Source organism: Equus asinus, chromosome 5 (genome assembly GCF_041296235.1).
Source record: "Equus asinus isolate D_3611 breed Donkey chromosome 5, EquAss-T2T_v2, whole genome shotgun sequence".
NCBI lineage: Eukaryota > Metazoa > Chordata > Mammalia > Perissodactyla > Equidae > Equus > Equus asinus.
This window is the reverse complement of record NC_091794.1, coordinates 15,852,657-15,872,277: the sequence shown is the minus strand read 5'-3', so window position 1 is coordinate 15,872,277 and position 19,621 is coordinate 15,852,657. Positions and strand designations below refer to the sequence as shown.

Below are 19,621 nucleotides of genomic sequence, written 5' to 3'. Positions count from 1 at the left end.
CTTGGAAGTCTCTGCTCTCTAAGCACTGCACTCTCTGCCTCCTAAATTAACAAGGCTGATTTCTATTGTTTCCATCTAAACAACCCTATATGGTACAGAGGCCAAGTCTCTGCCTCAAGACAGCAATTTCACCAGATTAGATAAGAGAGGCAGCACCCAGATTCCCCTTCAAGGAAGGACAGGAAAATGCAGTCAGTGGATGATCCCAGCTGTCAGCCCTTGAGGGTCAGCCTCAGGTGCAGAGCCGCCCTGTCTACACTCACACTCTTTACAGGGCACCCTGCACCTAGTGACCAGGCAAAGCCGAGGTACGGAGACCCAGCCATGTCGGCCCAACATGGGAGAGTGGGAGACCCTCACAAGAAACCCCCACTCCAGATCTCCCCACCTGGTCTGCTGAGGCTTTGTTGGGCTTGCATTGCATTTCAACTTCTTCCTCTGCCCACTCTGCTTCCACTCCCCTACTTTCACGTGTGCTGATCCCTAACAAACATCATACACACCAGACTCTTGGCATGTGATTCCAGAGAACCCACAACACTCAAGTAACGTAACAGACAAACTGAATAATTACTCCCTGGATAAGTGAAACTTAGACTTGCACTTGAACCACTACAATTTTGGCCTGTTTTCTGTCTTAGTTACCTTGTAATTAGTTTCTGCGTAAAATGGGAAAAGGAATACAAAAGTGGGTTTAGAAAGCAGGGCAGCCCGGGCAACGCTCAGGCTAAGTCAAGCAACTGACATAGAGGTCAGGTCCCCATACGACCAAAGCCTTAGTTTCTGCAAGGAACTTGTTCCTCATCCTTCAACATAAACCTTAGATAGAGCCCATCATCAGTAGTTACAGGAAAAGAAGTCCCCACTGGTAAGAGTTTATTTAACTTCTAAAGTACTGTTTTCTGATAGAGTTGGAAAATATGTTTTCCTAGGTCCGGAAGTTTCAGGCTCCAACCTCTTCACAGTTAAACACTTGGAGAAACTTTCAAGGATTGGTCTAAGGTAATACGATATCTGAACATTATATTTGCAATTCCCACAGCACTAATATAAGGGTAACTATTACACTTCTAAAGCTTTTTCATCAAAGCACCTCAACTGCAGAGAAACAAGTAAACACTGAAGTGGATAAATATCCCCCACCTCCCCAGAATCCTGACAGACAACAGGACGTTAGAGCAGTCTACTGTAAGCAGGGAGATTTCTTTGTATCCTCTTGTATATTCTCTTAATCCAAACAAGTTTTTACTCTACTTCATCAAATACAATGTCTGTTTTAACAAGACAAATATAAAAGTGCTTCCAACCCACAAATAAAACAAAAATGATTCATTAGGTAGACATATTACACTGATTTAACTGCTGAACAGGGCTAAGTATAGAGCAGTCTGATAAGCATGGTACAACATACTAATTTGTATCCATTAACTATCCTTCATTGTTACCTATGGAAATAGTGAAAATAAAAATACCCCACTAAAATCTTCTGGTTCACTGTTAAATGCCTACGCCTCTAAGTGAAATAGCACAGGCTTTTAAAGATGTTAAGACAACAACCATCTAAAACATTTTAACTTGCAATAAGTAAATTATATTGCAAGTTAGATTATATTAAAACTTAATCTTAATCCCAAATCTCCATAAAGTCTAAACTATCATGATACGACAATGCTAAATAGCATATAAACTTTAAACTTTTATATATTTAATAACTCCTTCCTGAAATAATATACAGCTATTCTCATTCTCATTTAAAAAATAAAAGCATGATACCTACTTTAAAAACAGTTGCTTTCATGAAAACAATGTACCATACATAGCTGCATTCATAGAGAAATCAACTCAATGATTATATAAAAAATTGCCTTTAGCTGCTGGCTCCTACTTTGAGGATAAAATGTGAATGTAATTAACAACTAAGATTCCTATAGTCACAAATTGTAGGGCTCCCCCCCAATATCTGTGAAAGATTAAAAAAAAAAATAAGTAAAAAAACCCTGCTGTAGAAAGGGAAAAATCCAGAAGGTGAGCCCAGGCAACCATCTGATCTAATGAGTCATCAGTCTCTTCCCCATATGCAGAGGAACACTGCAGGGGCAAATCGCAACACTAGAGGCCCACTTTTGTTTCTTCTGTTTTACAGGGTCCACTCCAAATTGCTACTGGTGAATGCACGATACCTGGCAATTTCATTATTCCAGAAATAATTCTTTTTACTACCAGTCTTAGATGATATCGCTGTTGGGGGCAAGGGTAGGTGCTACATAAAAGCTAGGGCACTTCACTGATACTGGAGCATTATTTTAATTTAACACTTGAAAAAGTACATTCTATATAATTGATTAAAGACTATCTTTGGAAATAGATTTTTCAAAAAAGATGAACAAGAATCTAGTTGATTACAATCAAATACTTATTTTCATACAGTTTACCTTCTGAAAAAAAGCATCATAAATCTGTTTAATACTTTTATACTTGGTTAAAAAGTTATAGGTAAAATTCCAGCTACTAACATTCTCTTTTATTTATAGAGTATAGGAATAAATCATCTTGTGAAACACTTTCCTATTCATTTTGTTTAATCTACCTACCTTGCAACCCCATTAGAGAGGATTATGTGGCAGATTACTGACTATGCATAACTAGTTCTGTATTTTTATCTTGCCAAGAAAATCCTAAATTGGTTCAAATTTTGGTAAGCCCATCAAGGTAATTCCAGGTCCCTTGCCAATGGCTGGTTTGGAAATGAGCATATAAGGAGGTTCTGAGCAATAAGAGGTAAGGCAAAGTCTGCGGGGGAATGATTTCTTTGCTCTTTTAAAAGTTACAGGCCATGAGAAACACTTTTTCCCTTGGGATGTGGTCATCTGCATGGCACGTGCAACCATCTTGGGGCACTGAAGGGAGGTGATCTAAGCAGACAGGCCACCTTGCTAAGGATGCAAAATTGTAAGTCAGAAGGCATCTGGGTCCTTGTTGCTGTTACTGGTTCACTGAATTAACTAACATAACAAGAAAGGAGAGATTCAAGAATAAATATTTTCATATGTTATACATATTTCATAGTGCTATTTAAAAATAAAAGGATAGACCAAAAGGTTAAGAATAAAGACAAACATAAGGTCATTACTTAAATAGTTTATAAAAATTACTGGGATGGATTACAAGGAAATGTGCAGATGAAAGTGGGAATCAAAGAGGAGTGAAGTGTAGAAAAATCACAGATGGCAAACTGGACTAACAGAATCAGGAACGTGTTTCAAGGACACACACGCACACCCCTCCATTTATCAAAATAAAGGCATTCCTGTAAAAGAAATAGTAAAGATAAAAGCTACGGTGGGCAGTTAAGCTGGGAATAGAATTCAAATTGTTATCAGCTACATATACTTAAGGTTTATTAACAGGCTTGTCCATAACACTTTTTATAGCATTTCTAGAAATAATCATAGATTCCTTTCACTTCAAATTTTTATGAACAAAATTGTGCCATACTGAGTGTGATAATCCAAAGTTTTAACCAGAATTAATAAAATACCGTATTTAGTGTATAAGTTCTACGGTATGAATTTATGGGCTAGAAGCCAATGATCAACGGTAAAACTGTTATATGAACAGACTAAGGTACTCCTGTCTTCAAGGAGCATATTTATCAGTTCCTTACGCCCTCCCCTCCACACAGCATATGGCTTTGCACAGCAGTAACAATAAAATGTTCTGAAATTAAAAATAGATACATCATTATTGTTTGTTAAGTACATATTACACGCTAGGCATGATGTTAAAAAACGAGCACATCTCATTGAACCCTCAACAACAGTCCTGTGAGGGAGGTGTTGATTAGGAAGCAGGTTTTGAGACTGAAGCAACCCACTCAAGACGACAGAGCTACAGAGTGGTGAACCCCAGATTTAGTCTGATTTTAACACCTTGGGCATTTTATAACAAATAATTCAAGATCTTATTTTAGCCAGTAGCTTCAACCTTAATTACCTTTTTTTAAAAAACCAGGGGTGCTTCTTTCCCATTATTAACTGATTCTATGATAGAATGACAAAGGATAACATGCAAGCAAAAGGGAGGGGAGGAAACAAAGGTGATGTACCAGATCACTCACAAACTAACGAGAAAGAACTACAACAACCAAGAATTGACTGTTCCTAAAATACCCATCTCCTAAAGAACTAAGATTTTTAGAGCCTAATGCTGTATTTTATTAATGCCTAGCTTTGTAAGACGAATATAACCAACTGATTATAAAAGCCAAAAAAAAACAAACGCAGAATATCAATGTAACCACAAAGTAAATGGGCGTACCTAAAAGGAAAATGGGTACATTTGGGACTAATAAGAATATTAATGGAAACAGACTCAATACAATTTTGCTACTGTTAAAAACAGAGAATTGTAGTGGGAAATTTCTGGATAATAGACTATCATAAATTTGGAACAATGAAGCTTCCTAAAACAGTATCTGAGTGAGAAATTCCTCACAGTACCTGAGTGAGAAATTCCTCTTATTTTTCTTGTTTCTTAGATAAAACTTAATAAACTGAAGTGTAAAAAGTTCTAGTGAGGCTAACAGTAATATCCCTTAGGACTTCTTGTGAATTTTTAGAACATTTTTTTGATTTCAGGTTACAAAGAAAAAATGAGTCCCCAGAGAAAGTCCCTTTAATTTTTATCCTAACTTACCAAGGATGTAAATAGCCAAAAGGATAGTCAAATGATATAAACAGTAAAAATAAGCATTTGTTACATACTTTTCTCTAAAATTTATTTTCAGAAGTAATATGCCTATAATTTAAAAAACACCCAAGGGAAAGTCTCACCACTTCAATATTATTGACTTATTATTTCCTCACAAATGATATTTTTACATAGTTGTAATTAGTACTGTAACAGTTTTACATATTGTTATTCAGAAGTATCATCTTAAACTGTATAATATTCCATTAAATGGATACCATAGCTTACTTAATAATTCTCTTTACTGGGTACCTACACGGCTTCTCATTTTTTGCTATTTTTATTTTTTACACTTTGCTAGTATACTTTATTCATTTTAACTTACTGACTAGGTGAAGCCAAGGTAAGGCAACCAACTAAGAATCCATAAGGATACTCTTTGCTGCTGATGTCTCACAGGAGCAATTCTTATACATACACACACACACACACACATACACACACACACCCTCCTACCTGGAATACAACACTTCATCTAATTTAGGATACCAGGAATTGTAGCATACTCCTTTCTTTAATGTACTACTAAGAAAAAAAACCTGACAAATTACGGCACTCCAGAAACTGCAGGACAAACATTATTAATTTCAGTTGTTAAAATGTGAAAAAAAAGTATTTCCTAGAAACAATAATATACGGTATTAGAACTAAATACAGTATAACAACAGTTATACACATATAAGGAGGTCAGACTTGCCAACATTCATTAGAACAAAGACCTAAGAAACAGGAAAACAAAAGATCTCTGAACTGCTGGAATGACAGTCTTAATGTTTTCTGCACATTCCAAGAGACTTTTGTATAGTCTGCCTGACTCAAATTGTGCACAATTAAAAATTATTATCTAATATTTTGGACCACTGCAGATATAAAGCAACAAATCATTAAAGAGCTATGCTCTAAGAATAAATAGAAAGGAGACAAGGAAAGAGGTTGTGAATTGATTAACAGTGATACGAATGACCATAACCATCAAGGAAAGGCCAACTTTGGTTTATTATTTTCTAAGAAATATGGGAAGCAATTTGGCAATATGCAACATGGCCCTTAAAAATGTTCAAACCTCTGACCCATAAATTGCACTTCTGGGAATATATTTGATATGTGGATAAGGATTTATTTACATGTGTGTTTATTTTAACACTACAATAGTGAAAAACTAGAAATATCTTTAAAATCCAATAACAATAACAAAACGGAGTTTAGTTTACTTGAAATCCTACAGTCTTTTCCTCTTCGATGTATTTAATAATAATAATGAAATTTCTTGTGTTAACAGTCTGCAATTCCAAGAGCACAGTGCCAAGGACTGTCCTTAGCAAACTCTCTTCTGAGAGGATCCTTAACCTTCACAGCCTTTGAGCACCACAATGGCTGTTGGGCTTTTGGATAGACTTTCTCAGATAAACTGCCTATGAAGTGACTTTACCAGTTAAAAAACATGCAGCAGTCCGGCATGAGACTTATCCCCTCCACAAGTAGTCAACCTGGAAATTTCACAACTACTTAAAAAAAAAAAGCTATTGCTCAAATACTTAGAAACTTCTCTTGAAAACTGCCTACAATTACCATATCACTCTTTGGAATGTTAATTAATGAGAAATTTTCTTGATTGCTTTACCAAGAAAACATATCACCAGCAGCCAAACTGGCCAAATATAAGTAACGCATGTATTGAGACCAATGTACATACATACATACTGTTGCAGTACATACATACTGTTGCAGTAAACATGCTTTTACATTTGTATTACAAAATGAAGTTTACATATCCAAATGAATCTGTCCTGTCATTTATTTCATGGATGGAATAGAAGAGAAAGAAGGTTCACAAACTGTGCACAGGCATATTAACCCAACAGCCCTTAAAAGGAGGCATCACTATAAATAGGTTCACCTCCAACTCAGGAATTCACAAAACCTCTGCAATGAAAATACGACCTAAAGCATAAAGTGAGGAAAAGAATGCTGCCTAACATAGGTGAAAAAACACTTCACAACCTCGATTTAGAGATATGACTTTAGTCAAAATTTAACAGACATTTTCAATTCAGAGGGCAAAAAAATCTGCATTTCTAATGGTTTGCCTAGTATTCTATGATTAATAACTATCAGGGTTTAGTTAACTAAACTGGCTTTGGGGAGAGGAGAAGGATTTAATCACAGATGGAGGCTTTCAACAGCACGATTTGCTAGGAATTAACTTCCAGTTCCCCCTGGTATGTGCTCATATTCTTCAATATTGCTCCTTTGTAGAACCTGCCACTACAGTAATTAAAAACCTATGAATGGAGTTGCTCAATGTCCATCTCCACTGCCAGACTATAAATGCCAGAAAACCAGAGTTCATTCGCTTTGCTCACTGACTACCCCACTTATACAGTAAAGCACCCTGACACATAGTAGGCAATTACTAAATATTGCTCAGTGACAGTACTGGCAAGGTGTGTGGGAAACAGGCTCTCTCATTCACTGAGTGAAAACTGATACAGCCCCTTTGAAGTGCACTGAATACACACTTTGGCCTAATGTCCAATGGCCAAGATTTTAAAAGTCAATATTTAGCTGGGGTCAAAGCTGAAGCCAAATATTACCATCACAGAATGACCTTCTGATATAAAAGAATAAAAACTTTCATTAAAAGTTAAAAGTGCTATAATTTTAGCGGTTACTTTGTTTAATGCTATGAATACTAGAACACCAAATAATCCTACAAAGAATAGATAAAATCTCATCTCTATTATTCTGCCTTGTATTATTACTTAAAATTTTACAAACATTTATTAGCTCAAAAGGGCTACACAACCACATTCATAAATGGACAACTGACTTTTTTTTTTTTTTTGAGGAAGATTAGCCCTGAGCTAACTGCTGCCAATCCTCCACCTTTTGCTGAGGAAGAATGGCCCTGAGCTAACACCCGTGCCCATCTTCCTCCACTTTATATGTGGGACGACCACCACAGCATGGCTTGCCAAGCAGTGCCATGTCGGCACCCGGGATCCAAACCAGTGAACCCTGGGCCGCCGAAGCGGAACATGAACTTAACCGCTGCACCACCACACCAGCACTGACAACTGACTTTTAGCAAAAGTGCAAAGGCAATTCAGTGGAGAAAGTATAGTTTTTTAACAAGTGGTGTTAGAACAAGTTGATATGTAAACTCAGAAACAAGGTACTTCAATCCATACCTTGCACCATATACAAAAATAAACTAAAAATGGATAGTAGACCTAAATGTAAAATCTGAAACTATAAAACTTCCTCTGTGACCTTAGACTAGGTAGATTTATCAGATACAATACTGAAAGGACAATTCATAGAGGAACAAATTGATAAATTGTACTTCACGAAAACTAAAAACTTTTGTTCTTCAAAAAACATTGTTAGAATAAAAAGACAAGTTACAGACTGGGAGAAAATATTTGCAAAGCACAAATCTGATAAAGGACTGATATCTAGAGTATGTAAAGAGCTCCCAAAACTCAATAATAAGAAACAACACAATTAAAATGATGGGCAAAAGATTTGAACATATACTTCACCAAAGAAGAGACATGGATGGCAAACAACTACATGAAAAGATGCTTAACACCATTAGGAAAATGCAAATTAAAACCACAATGAAATGCCACTCCACGTGCAGTAGAATGGCTAAAATTTTAAAAGTCTAACCATAGGAAGCGTTGGTAAGGATGTAGAACTAGAACTCTCACATGCGGCTGGTAGGGATGGAAAACAGTACAACCACTTTGGAAAACAATTTGGCGGTTTCTAACAAAGACTTTTATATGGATCTTCATAACAGCTTTCATAATAGCCAAAAAGTGTAAACACAATCCAAATATCCATCAATAGGTGAATGGATTTAAAAATTGTGGTATATCCATACAATGGAATAATACTCAGCAATGAAAAGAAATGAATCATTGAAACATGTAACAACCTGGAAGAATCTCAAAATAATCACACTAAGTAAAAGGCAAGTAGAAAAAAAAAAGTTTCCATTTATATAAAATTCTAGAAAACGGAAACAAAGGGAACTTCTTTTGGGGGTGATGGATATGCTGACTATATCAATTGCAGTGACGGTTTCACGGGTATATACATACATCAAAACATCAAACTGTACACTTTAAATACGTGCAAGTACGTCAATTATACCTCAATAAAACTATTTTTTTTAAAAGCACAAAATATTGCCAATATGACCCCTGTAAGGGCATAATGCTTACACAGTATATATCATATTCATTTTTGTTCTGACTTGTCAACTAATAGTTATAAAAGACTACACGGCTTATGAAGCTACTAAGAGAACTCTAAGCCTAGGAGCATCGTACGGGGAACAGTTGAAAACAACCAAACAAGTTTTCTGTTTGTTTAGAATGAATTTATGTGGCTCCTGGTAATTTATGTGGCTCTTGTCCTGTCAAGTTCAGCACATCCTGGGAATTTCCACAGTCCCTTCACAGCTCAGCAGTACAGAAGTCAGATATGCCTTTAAAGTATTTATTCATCTACGTTTTCAGAAAAGAGCTTAACGGCAATAACTTGGGTGAGGATTTAGGAAAATGTTAACCTTACCTTGAATGAACTTTTGAGCCATGAGAAAGAAAGGTTTGTCTTCTAAGACTCAGGCTAAGCTCTAATATTTTAGATATCAACGTTGCTATGGTTCAATGAATCCTCTGGAGGGGGGAGAGGGAGGGAGAGTTACTGTCTCTTGTTTTATACTGCACTAATTTGAGGCATAAATAGTTCACAGTAAAGAACTGAGAGACTGTTTATCTCTGCCTATTTACAGGTATTCCCCCCACCCTTATCCAACAGTATCTTTTGGTGAGGATGAGATCATATTTAAAACACACACACACACACACACACACCGCTGAACAAGAGCAGGCATTTATGAATCTACATTCAAGCAATGTTGGCACACTAAGCTGGGACCTGAGCAGATTCCATATTTTAAGTGTCTGCTTGGATCACATTGAAGATTTTGGTGTCAGTCAGCCTGCTTTTTGGATTAATGATATGAGATTTCTTTTTCCTTTCTTGAAACAAATGAAATAGAGGCTACTGAACAGAAGTATGTCATATTCAAAACAATTTGTGGCTGTGGTAACTCATCTGAAGAAAGCCCCTCACTGCCTAATTCTGTGTTACCTAAGACTAGGACTTAAGAGGTTAATGAAAACCTATTTTTCAAAAGATAGTTATCCCTACATTTAGCTAGCTATCACACTCTGAATGTTCATGTTAATTGGAAATCTGATTCCCTATTTAACTATTTGAAAGCTCGTTTACATAATTGTTTTGATACATAAAATCAGCAACTATTCTATTAACAAAATATTTAGTATGACAATGTTTCTTATAGCAAAAGATGGAAATGTCCTTAATATGGAAACTAGTTAAATAAGTTGTAGTCGCTTAAGAGGCTGTATACTCAGCCTATACTCAATACTCAGGTATTAAGATAGCAATCTCTGCAAAGAAACTCCCTGGGTTCAAATCCCAAGTCCTATTACTTACGAGCTTTGTGACATGGTTGGGCATTTAACCACCTCATGCCTAATTTGTCTCATTTGTTAAACGGGTATAAAAATAGAAACTACCTCATAAGGTTGTTGTGAGGCTCCCACGAGTCAATACAACTAAAGCATTAAGAAAAGTGCGTGGATCAGGAATAAACTCTCAATAAATATTACATATGATGGTGATACATTAGTACAACTGAGTACTATAGTTAAAAAGAATGAGGCAGCTTTAACTGTATCAATGCAAAAAGATCACCAAGATAACACTGTTAAGTGAAAACTGTAAGATGCAGAATAACATGAAGAGGTGCTACCTTTGTGAACAAATACATGGTGAAAAAAAAGAATAAGGATGGAGAGAGGGGAAGAAAACATACACATATATGAATATATAATTTTTACTGTATTCATACATGTATTATCCACTCACCTTAATTAAAAATACTGTTGAATGGTTCAATGAATGCTAAAAGAGTTAAGCCAAGTAATAAAACTAATACATATACCTACTTAACTGAGCAAAGAGTATAGTAACTAAATAATAATGGCAAATATTTATATAGCTCTTATGTGCCAATTATTATTCTAATCACTTTCCTTATATTGTTCATTTAACCCTTACAACACTTAACGAAGTAAATACTCTTATTACCCTTAGTTTAAAGCTAAGGAAGATGCAATACAGAAAGATAAAAGTAACTTCCCCAAAGTTATACCACTGGGAAGTGGCAGAACCAGGATTTGATCCAGAAAATCTGGCTCCGGTACATATGTTCCTAACTTCCTTCCTATGTTGCCTCTCCATGCTACTCTAAAATTATTTTTTATTTACATATATGCCAACTCTTTTCAAAAAGAATATGTATAGTTTACAATAAAGAACATATATAAAATTAAGTTAATAAAATTGGTAATTAAAAGGAGAAAACAAAAAACATCAACATGGGAAACAAACACAGATGCTGTAAACATGCAACAAACCCAGCCCTAAGGCATCTGCCATTTCCTATGATGGCTTTGAATGACGCAGTAACTTCAGACTCTTAAAGGGACTGAAATCAAGTATTAAATAATTGTGAATACTTTTAATTTTGCTCCTTTAAAGACATTCTTATTTGAGGCTTTCTTAAAGAGAGTTAATCTTGTATTTAGCTTTTTTTTTATTCACCATAACCCTAAACTTAGACTTTTCCTTATACTGAGTCTGTCATATGATTAAGTCAGGTGACAGACACCATACTTGTGTAATATGCTCATCTCCAAAGCAGAAAGCACTCCTGGAGGACTTAGCATCCACACCAAAAATAAAATGTAGATTTATAACCCTATCTTGTAATGCCTATCACTTTCCTGTACATTTTTAATAAAATGTCTTATTGGGTGCCCAAAGGTTCCCACGTATACAAAATTAAGGAGAATGTATAGGGTTAGCAGGATAATTTATACACTTCCTCCTCAGATACCTAAGTAATTAAGACAAAAAAATATTTCAGACAATTGCCATTTCAAATGGTATTTTTCCTCTTGTTAATGCCTCCTTTGCCCTATCAAATTTTCTATTTCTTTTTAAAAATGTAAATAGTTTTGTTTTTTCTAATTGCAGAAACACTACATGTTCATTGTGAAACAAAAAAAGCCCCTACAAATAAACAAACATGTAATATAGAAAAGTGTATGGAAGAAAGTAAAAATCACCTGAGATGCCTATCAAGCCATTCTGAGACAACCACTAAACACTTTGGTGACTTTCCTTTCCTGTAGTTCATCTTGTACAGACATGCACAAACATATAGTTTTACATGCATATATTATTGTGGATAACATGCCTTTTCCCTTTCTTTCTTTTCTTTTGGTTATTTCCCCTTTCTAATGCACACAATCATATAATAAGCATATATGAGACTCATGGTGTTTTTCAATGTTTTACAAAAATGAGGCCTCATTATATACATTTCCCTAAATTTTGCCTTTCTCACTTAAGATACATGATGGAAATTCTTTTAGGGTATATTTGGAAATTCTTTCAAGTCACCAGTATGGATTTAACTGCTACTTTTAACTGACTTCAAAAACATTCCATAGTATGCCTGTGCCATAATTTATTCACCAATTCCCCAACTGACAGGCACTCCCTTTGCTCCCAGGTTTTTGCTACTACAAACATTGCTGCAATCAACATTCACGTAAACACGTGCTTACTTAGTGGTGCTTCTATTTCTAAGGAAAAGACTCCATAGACTGGGAATGTGGGATGGAAGAATATGTATTTTCAATATTAATAGATACTGCCTGATCGTTTACTAAAAACCTGTAACAATTCACAACTCCACTAGCATCTTATGAGAAAATCTTTCTCACACATCCCTGCTAACAGTAGGTTTACCACTTAATTTTTGCTAGTCGGAAAAAATATTTCATTGTTAGTATATTGATTACTAGTGAGATTATATGTCTTTTCATAAATTTGTCGAATGTCTGGATTTCTCCCCCATGAAGTTCTGGTCATTTATTTTATCCATGTTTCCACTGTGTGGACTACTTCTTAATATGTAATAGTTCTTGCTAATGTTAACTCTTTACCTGTTATACAATTTCAAACATTTTTTTTTAATCTGTCTTTTGTCCTTTATTTTTTTCATTGAAAAATTCTTCATTTCTATGTCATATCATATTTTTACTTTCATGGCTTTTAGATTTCCTGTCTTGGTTTAAAAGGTCGTCACTACATATACAAATAAAATTTAGGAGGTTAACATTTTAAATATTTTATTGGTTACATTTAAGCTTTTAACCCAAGTGAAATTATTTTTTGCATATGCTGCAAAGTACTGGCTTGATTTTACTTTCTTCTAGATAGACAAGTTGTGTCAGTTATATTTACTACATATGTGCCCTTTTTTCCCATTGGACTGAAATATCACTTTGTCATGTATTAAATCCTTTATATGCTGTGATTTACTTTTGCTTTTAAAAATTCTGCTGCACTTACACAAACCTAAAAATATATCTGCACCTATAAAATTAAATAACTTATTCAGTTATCTGGATAAGTCAAAACATTTTCACTTAAGATATCAAAGTAATTAAATTAAGAAGAAATCATTATTTCAATGTCTTAATTCTCTATCAAATTAAAAACAAATTTTGTTGCCCAAAGCAATGACTATTGATTATAGGAACTCAAATATATGGAGGGTATAGTATTAAATTTTAAATCTTTCTTTAATCTCCCAATCTAGAGATAATGACTTATTCTGATGCATTTCTTTCCAACTTTTTCAATATGTATATGCCATCACTACTACATAAGTATATAGAGTTTTTTGGGTTTTTTTAAAAGATTTTTTTATTTTTCCTTTCTCTCCCCAAAGCCCCCCGGTAGATAGTTGTATATATATATTTTTAGTTGTGGGTCCTTCCAGTTGTGGTATGTGGGATGCCACCTCAGCATGGCCTGATGAGTGGTGCCATATCCGTGCCCAAGATCTGAACTGGCAACACCCTGGGCTGCCGAAGCGGAGCTCAAGAACTTAACCACTTGGCCACAGGGCCGGACCCTATAGAGTTTTTTAAATCAAGTCTTTCCTTCAATTTTATAAGTATTTCCCAATTTAATCAGTCTTCTCTATTTTAAATAAACACTTTAAAAAAATTAAGCTAAGAAATAACTAAAACAAAACATAGTCTGTTTTTACTGCTCAAGCACATATGGTGCTCTTCTGCATCACACCATACATTACCTATTTTATTTTCAATGAAATAAGCTTAATTATTTTTCAGAAAAGAAACAAAACATAGCATGTTGTAAGTATAATTTTTAAAAAGATTTATCACCAAAAGGACAATAGTTTCTATAGATAGCATTAAGATTCAAAACTGAATATTTTACTGTGGTAAGCTAGTGATAATACTGATACCAAAAAAACAGCAACAAGAAAAAATCATAGGTTAAATCTGAAAATACCTATGAGATACCATCAATTTTTAAAAATAGATTATTGAAGTTGTGAAATTTATTAAATAAAGCTAACTACAAACAAACATAAAGGGGAGTTTGAAATAAATTAACCATTAGATAATTTTATTCATAGTAGTGACTAATTTTAAAGATGGCTTTAATAGTTTCAAGTAAAAATAAAGATTAGTATAAAAACATACATCCATTCCAGTTGTCTTTACAAAATGCATACACAAGATACATGTATATTTACTATATATATAAAACATATATATATAAAATACACTTATATAAACCAACATCACTTTTATTTCACAACAGGAAAAAAGAGAATAGTAAAACTTAAAGTCTCTACAGAATGAAAGTAAACAGAAAATATTGTTAGTGACTACAATTTATTTCACTATAATTGAGAACTTGACATTAAAGAGAATACTCAATAATCTACTAATAAAATATTTCCTTAGAACAAATGAGTTATAATTTTTTTCCAGATTAAGGTGAAACATAAACTCATGATAGCAATACTTCAATTATTGTTTAATTTACTGATATTTTCCAATACAAAACCACTAATCTTTGTGAATCATCAGTCTAGGAAGGGAAAAATTTTACTCTAGTTCATGTCTCCATTATGCTCTCTACACTTCTTTGTCTACTTCATATGAGAATAAAAACAGGTAAAATAAAAGTCACAATTTTCAAACATAAGCATAAACTCAAAAGTCCCTATTCTATAAGTCTGTACAGTTTTAATATATTTCTATAATCCATTGTAGGGATAAAAATTTAGAAACAGAAGAACTACCTCCTTAAATCAATTCCACACAGTAATGATCACAAGCTCTGGAAAATCTTTATATAGAAAATATTAAGTCACTGCAGTTGCCAAAATAACGGGCTTTATGTTGATATACCTCAGCTCCTATGGATAAATCTGTTCTAGAATCTTTGCTAGCAGTACATTTTTCTGGCTCCTCTATTTTTCTATAATAGCCTAATTTCAAATTCTACTCTTTTCTCCATACCCCAAATCTGTTGCTCAAATTTGCAGGATGTCTTAAGTCTCCTTTAGAAATTCAGTATATAAAATCAAACTGATAAGTAAAGTTAGTTAAAAAAAATTTAGGGGGCTGGCCCCATGGCTGAGTGTTTGGGTTCACATGCTCCAATTTGGCGGCCCAGGGTTTTGCTGGTGGTGATCCTGGGCGCGGATGCGGCACCGCTCATCAGGCCATGCTGAGGTGGCATCCCACATAGCATAACCAGAAGGACCCACAACTAGAACATACAACTATGTATTGGGGGGCTTTGGGGAGAAGAAGAGAAAAAGAAAAAAATATATACGAAGTATGTACTAGGCCCTCTGCATTCATGACCTAATTTAATAGTACCTATGGGATAGATTTAAACATGAAGAAATTTAAACTTAGGTTAAGTAAATGGTTCAAGGTCACACAGCTTAAATAAGTGGAAGGGACAGAACTTCAACCCAGCTCTATATGACTGGGAAATCTATTCTTGAAAAGTCTGCATTATACTGCTCTACATTTAAATACCACTCAGTTTTTAAAATACTTTCACACAGATTATCTAAAGTTTACCTCACTTGAACTCACAAGACTCTTGAGAGGAAGATTCCTAAGTATCAAACCCTAAGCCCCCACCCCCAACTTTACTTAAGAGTATGTAACTAAAGTGACAGAGCTAAATGATGATCCTCTGACTTTTAGTCTAGCGCTATATCAATGGTAGCCTGTACAGAGTGACTTTTTCATCAAGTACAAACCACTCCTTTTCCCTTCCCTTCCATATTTGGATGATAATCATACTTATTAGTAAAATATATGTTGTGAAAATAAGTTGGTCACTGCATTAACAAAGTCCATCTGATGTTTATGTCTATTCTATTGACCATGATTTGGATGGTTATTACCGATTTATATTTGAAAGCTAATACCTAGTACACAACCTTAGAAGGGGCTATGATCTGCAAGAGCTTTAGTAGTAGTTTAATCTCCTCGTCCAACTGTCAAACACTCATTCAATAAACAATTTACTAAGTATCTATCGGGTACTTCAGCATCCTGGTGCTAAAAACACAACAGTAGAGACACTGTCCTTGAACTCCTAGGAGCCTTATCATCTACTAAGGAACAGCCCAACAAACAGTAATTAAATACAATGTGCTAGAAGTGAAAATAGAGGAATAGAAAATATTGTGTAGTAGTCTATAGGACTGAGTGGCTAGCTGTGCCCATAGGGGAAGAGACCATTCTTGATGGTGGCGATTATCTATAAAGGCAGTAAATATAAGACCTCAGACTAAGCAGACAAGAGGTGTCAGGGGCCCTAACACAAAAACCTTGTGTGCCATCTAATGTTGGACTACAGCACAATTGCCTAATGTTAAGATTTCTACATGTAATATTCAAAAGTTGATAAAGCTAGTCTCAGAAATGGCTTCCAAGCTTCAAATCATGTGTGCGTGTGAATTGTGTATAATGTCAAAGCTTTTTCACATTCAACTTTAGTAGCAATTTAGTCACCAATTCCTGCCGCTAATCATCCAGATTTCATCAGTGGTCTAAATGATTGCTTTCATAAGTTCCCTAAAATTGGGGGAATTGTGAAGTAAAATTGCAGACTCATTCAACCTCTTTCATCTTGACATTTTCCCCACTACTACTCGATGCTTTGTGGCTGGTTTTCTCTTTTCCATTTTAGTCTCATCCAGACAGGACCTGTTTGGACTCCCAGTTCACTTCAGGAATTCATCTTATTTGGTGGAATGTCACCTGGGCAATCAGGCAAGACTGCTTCTATTTTTCTCTCCTCCAGAGATCAGGAAACCTCACTCTGGAGCAAATTAATAGATAAAACTAAATTTATATGGGTAGCAGGCATGGCTACATAAACATATCAATAGATTGGTGCTATTATCCAATATGGGTCCTATGTACAAAATGCTAAAATTGTAAATCCACAATAGTGGCCTTCTTTATTACTTTGGGGAAGCAAGAAAGATCTTTAAGGTAATGTTTTCTAGTAAGGAGCATCAATAGGCTAGTTTTCCTATTTTGAACTTACTATAAAAATATTTTGTTAAATTGCTATTACCCAAGAATTTTAGCTTTTTGTTCCCCTTAACAAAATAAGACCAGTTTATTTGTAGAGAATTTGGAAGACACAGAAAAAAATAAGTCAGTCACATTCACCACTCAAAGATAACGATTCCATCTTCCTCATTTTTCAGCTGTCTTTTTAATGGATTCAAGTACACTGGTCAGAAAAATACAAGGTTTAACTGAGAATATGATTTTTCAGATTAAGAAAAAGTGTAATTTAAATTTTAAAAATCAAGTTTGCGATTTCTGTAAGGCCTTTCAATTTAAAAGAACCAAAGGACTTTCTGAGTTTGCACCATAAATAAAAGAGTTTAACCCCAAACTAAAAAACACTCTTCCCTAACACACATTGTTTGGGATCAAAACATTGGTTACTACATAACATATGAAATGGGCGTACACTGGGTTAAGTAAAAACCCAAGCAAAATAATTTCTGTATTTTCACAAAATACTATTCATCACAATCTGAAGAGGTCACTTTGAGTTTTACAAACCAGGAAAGCTAAGGAGGGATACAGTGTTAGTTAATATACATTTACCACTGGTCAAGGAATTGACTGGGAGTGGCAATTAAGTAAGATTTTAAGAATGACAAAAGAGGATGTCAAAGGCAGAAGATATGAAATCAGCAATATCTCAACTTAACCTCTTCACCTTTAAGTTTACGGTCAAATACATTTGGTTTAAGTATATTCCCAGCCCAATTAGTTTCAGAAGAATTACTTCCCTTTCCGGGAAACCTAGTCACTTTTCCATAAGCTAGCTTGGGTTTCCCGCAGATCACGACGCCGCAACACCATCTTTCAACGCCTCCCCATTCAATGGAGACTGTCGCATTACCAACACCTCCTCTTCTGTAGCTGGTATATCTTTATTCCCAATTGTCCTCTCTCTTCTTGCGCCATAAAATCAGAGAAGAGAAAGGTAAAAGGCCTGCTTTTACCCTTCCATTCCCATCCAAGGCATGTGAACACCTACAGAATGCCTCCCGCAGGGATGTCAGATAACTCAGAATTACTGAGAAAGCACATTCGGAAGCAAGCTTTACAGTGACTCCGCAGTGAGGGCCACATCAGTGACATTCCCTCCCAAGCCTGTCTCACCGGAGACGCCTCTGCCTGCAGGGTTTTTCCTACCTCTCCACTCCCCGGCCCCGGGCTGAAGGTGAAGAGGTGCAGGTCCTCTGCCAAAGAATGGACTTTGGGGATTGGTACCCAGAGGCTGTTGCAGACCCCGAGAAACGGCTGGAACAATCCCATTACCCGAAGCCCCAAGGACTTCGAACAGGGAAACATAATGGCCGCACTCACTCCCAACCCCGGGAAAGCTGGACATCTCAACCCCTAGGTTGCAGGGGCGACCACAGTGGGGGAGTAGGGGCAGGAGAATTGGAGAAACGAGCTTCTCGCCGATGCAGGATGACAGTGGGAAGGAAGCCCCGGACAGCGGAGGCCGCCGTCCACACTCTCCTTTCTCTTCCGCCTCCCACCCCTTCTGTCCCCATCAGCCGCCGCTTACCGGTGGCCGCTCACCTGCCGGGGCGCGAGGTGCAGAAACAGTCCCGATCACGGACCCAGAGGCTCTGTCACTGCGGGAGGGGAAGTCTTCAGCTGCAAGGGGGGGGCGGGCCCAAACAGTCACGTGACCTCGAGCTCCGCCCCCCGCTGTCCCCAGCTGCGCACGCTGCTTCTCTGGCGCTTACATTCTTGCGGATTGTTTGAACACTAGTTTTCTTGCGATTAAATTTTTTAAAAAACAAAAATTTTCACAACGAGTATGTTGTAAAGTGCAACGTAGAAGGCGTGGGTGGGACGGGTGAAAGTGCATTGCTAAGGAAGTGACGTTCACGCCATGATCAGGGGACCGGAAATAGTGATGAGCCCCATCCCTCTGGGGCCCGCCGGTGAAATCCCAGGCTTGAAGGCTTGAGGCAATCACGTGATCTGGAAACTCGAGACGTGCTGGACGGAAGCCAAGTTATCCGGCCAATTGCTGGTTACACTTGTCTTCAAAACACCTCATTTCCTTCAAGTTTTCCACAGGCTTCTTTACATTGAGAAGGACCAGCTTTATAAAATCTTATTAGGTGACAGGAGCATTTGAAGGTCATTCCAGAGACTGCTAACTGGGAAAAACAGGGTCGGGGAAGACTGATCTTGTTGAAGCGGGAGAGGAGACGGAGGGCTAGAAAAGTCCAGATTTTGCCGCCAAGGCCTACGGGGCAAGCCCCACAAGAGGCGTC

The 19,621-nt window shown here is 36.2% G+C and overlaps 1 protein-coding gene across 2 annotated transcripts in view; it reads right to left on the bottom strand.

Moving 5' to 3' along the window:
- ATP6V1A (ATPase H+ transporting V1 subunit A) overlaps nt 1–19,597 on the bottom strand; it is a 56,121-nt gene extending 36,524 nt beyond the window's left edge. The window contains exon 1 of one of the 2 annotated variants that reach the window (XM_014838623.3): nt 18,912–19,597. The gene's annotated coding sequence lies outside the window, so the exon portion shown is untranslated. Of the gene's footprint in view, nt 1–18,897 lie in introns of both variants that reach the window. The other variant, XM_014838622.3, reaches the window with a different exon arrangement.
- Nucleotides 19,598–19,621: the final 24 nt, after the last annotated feature.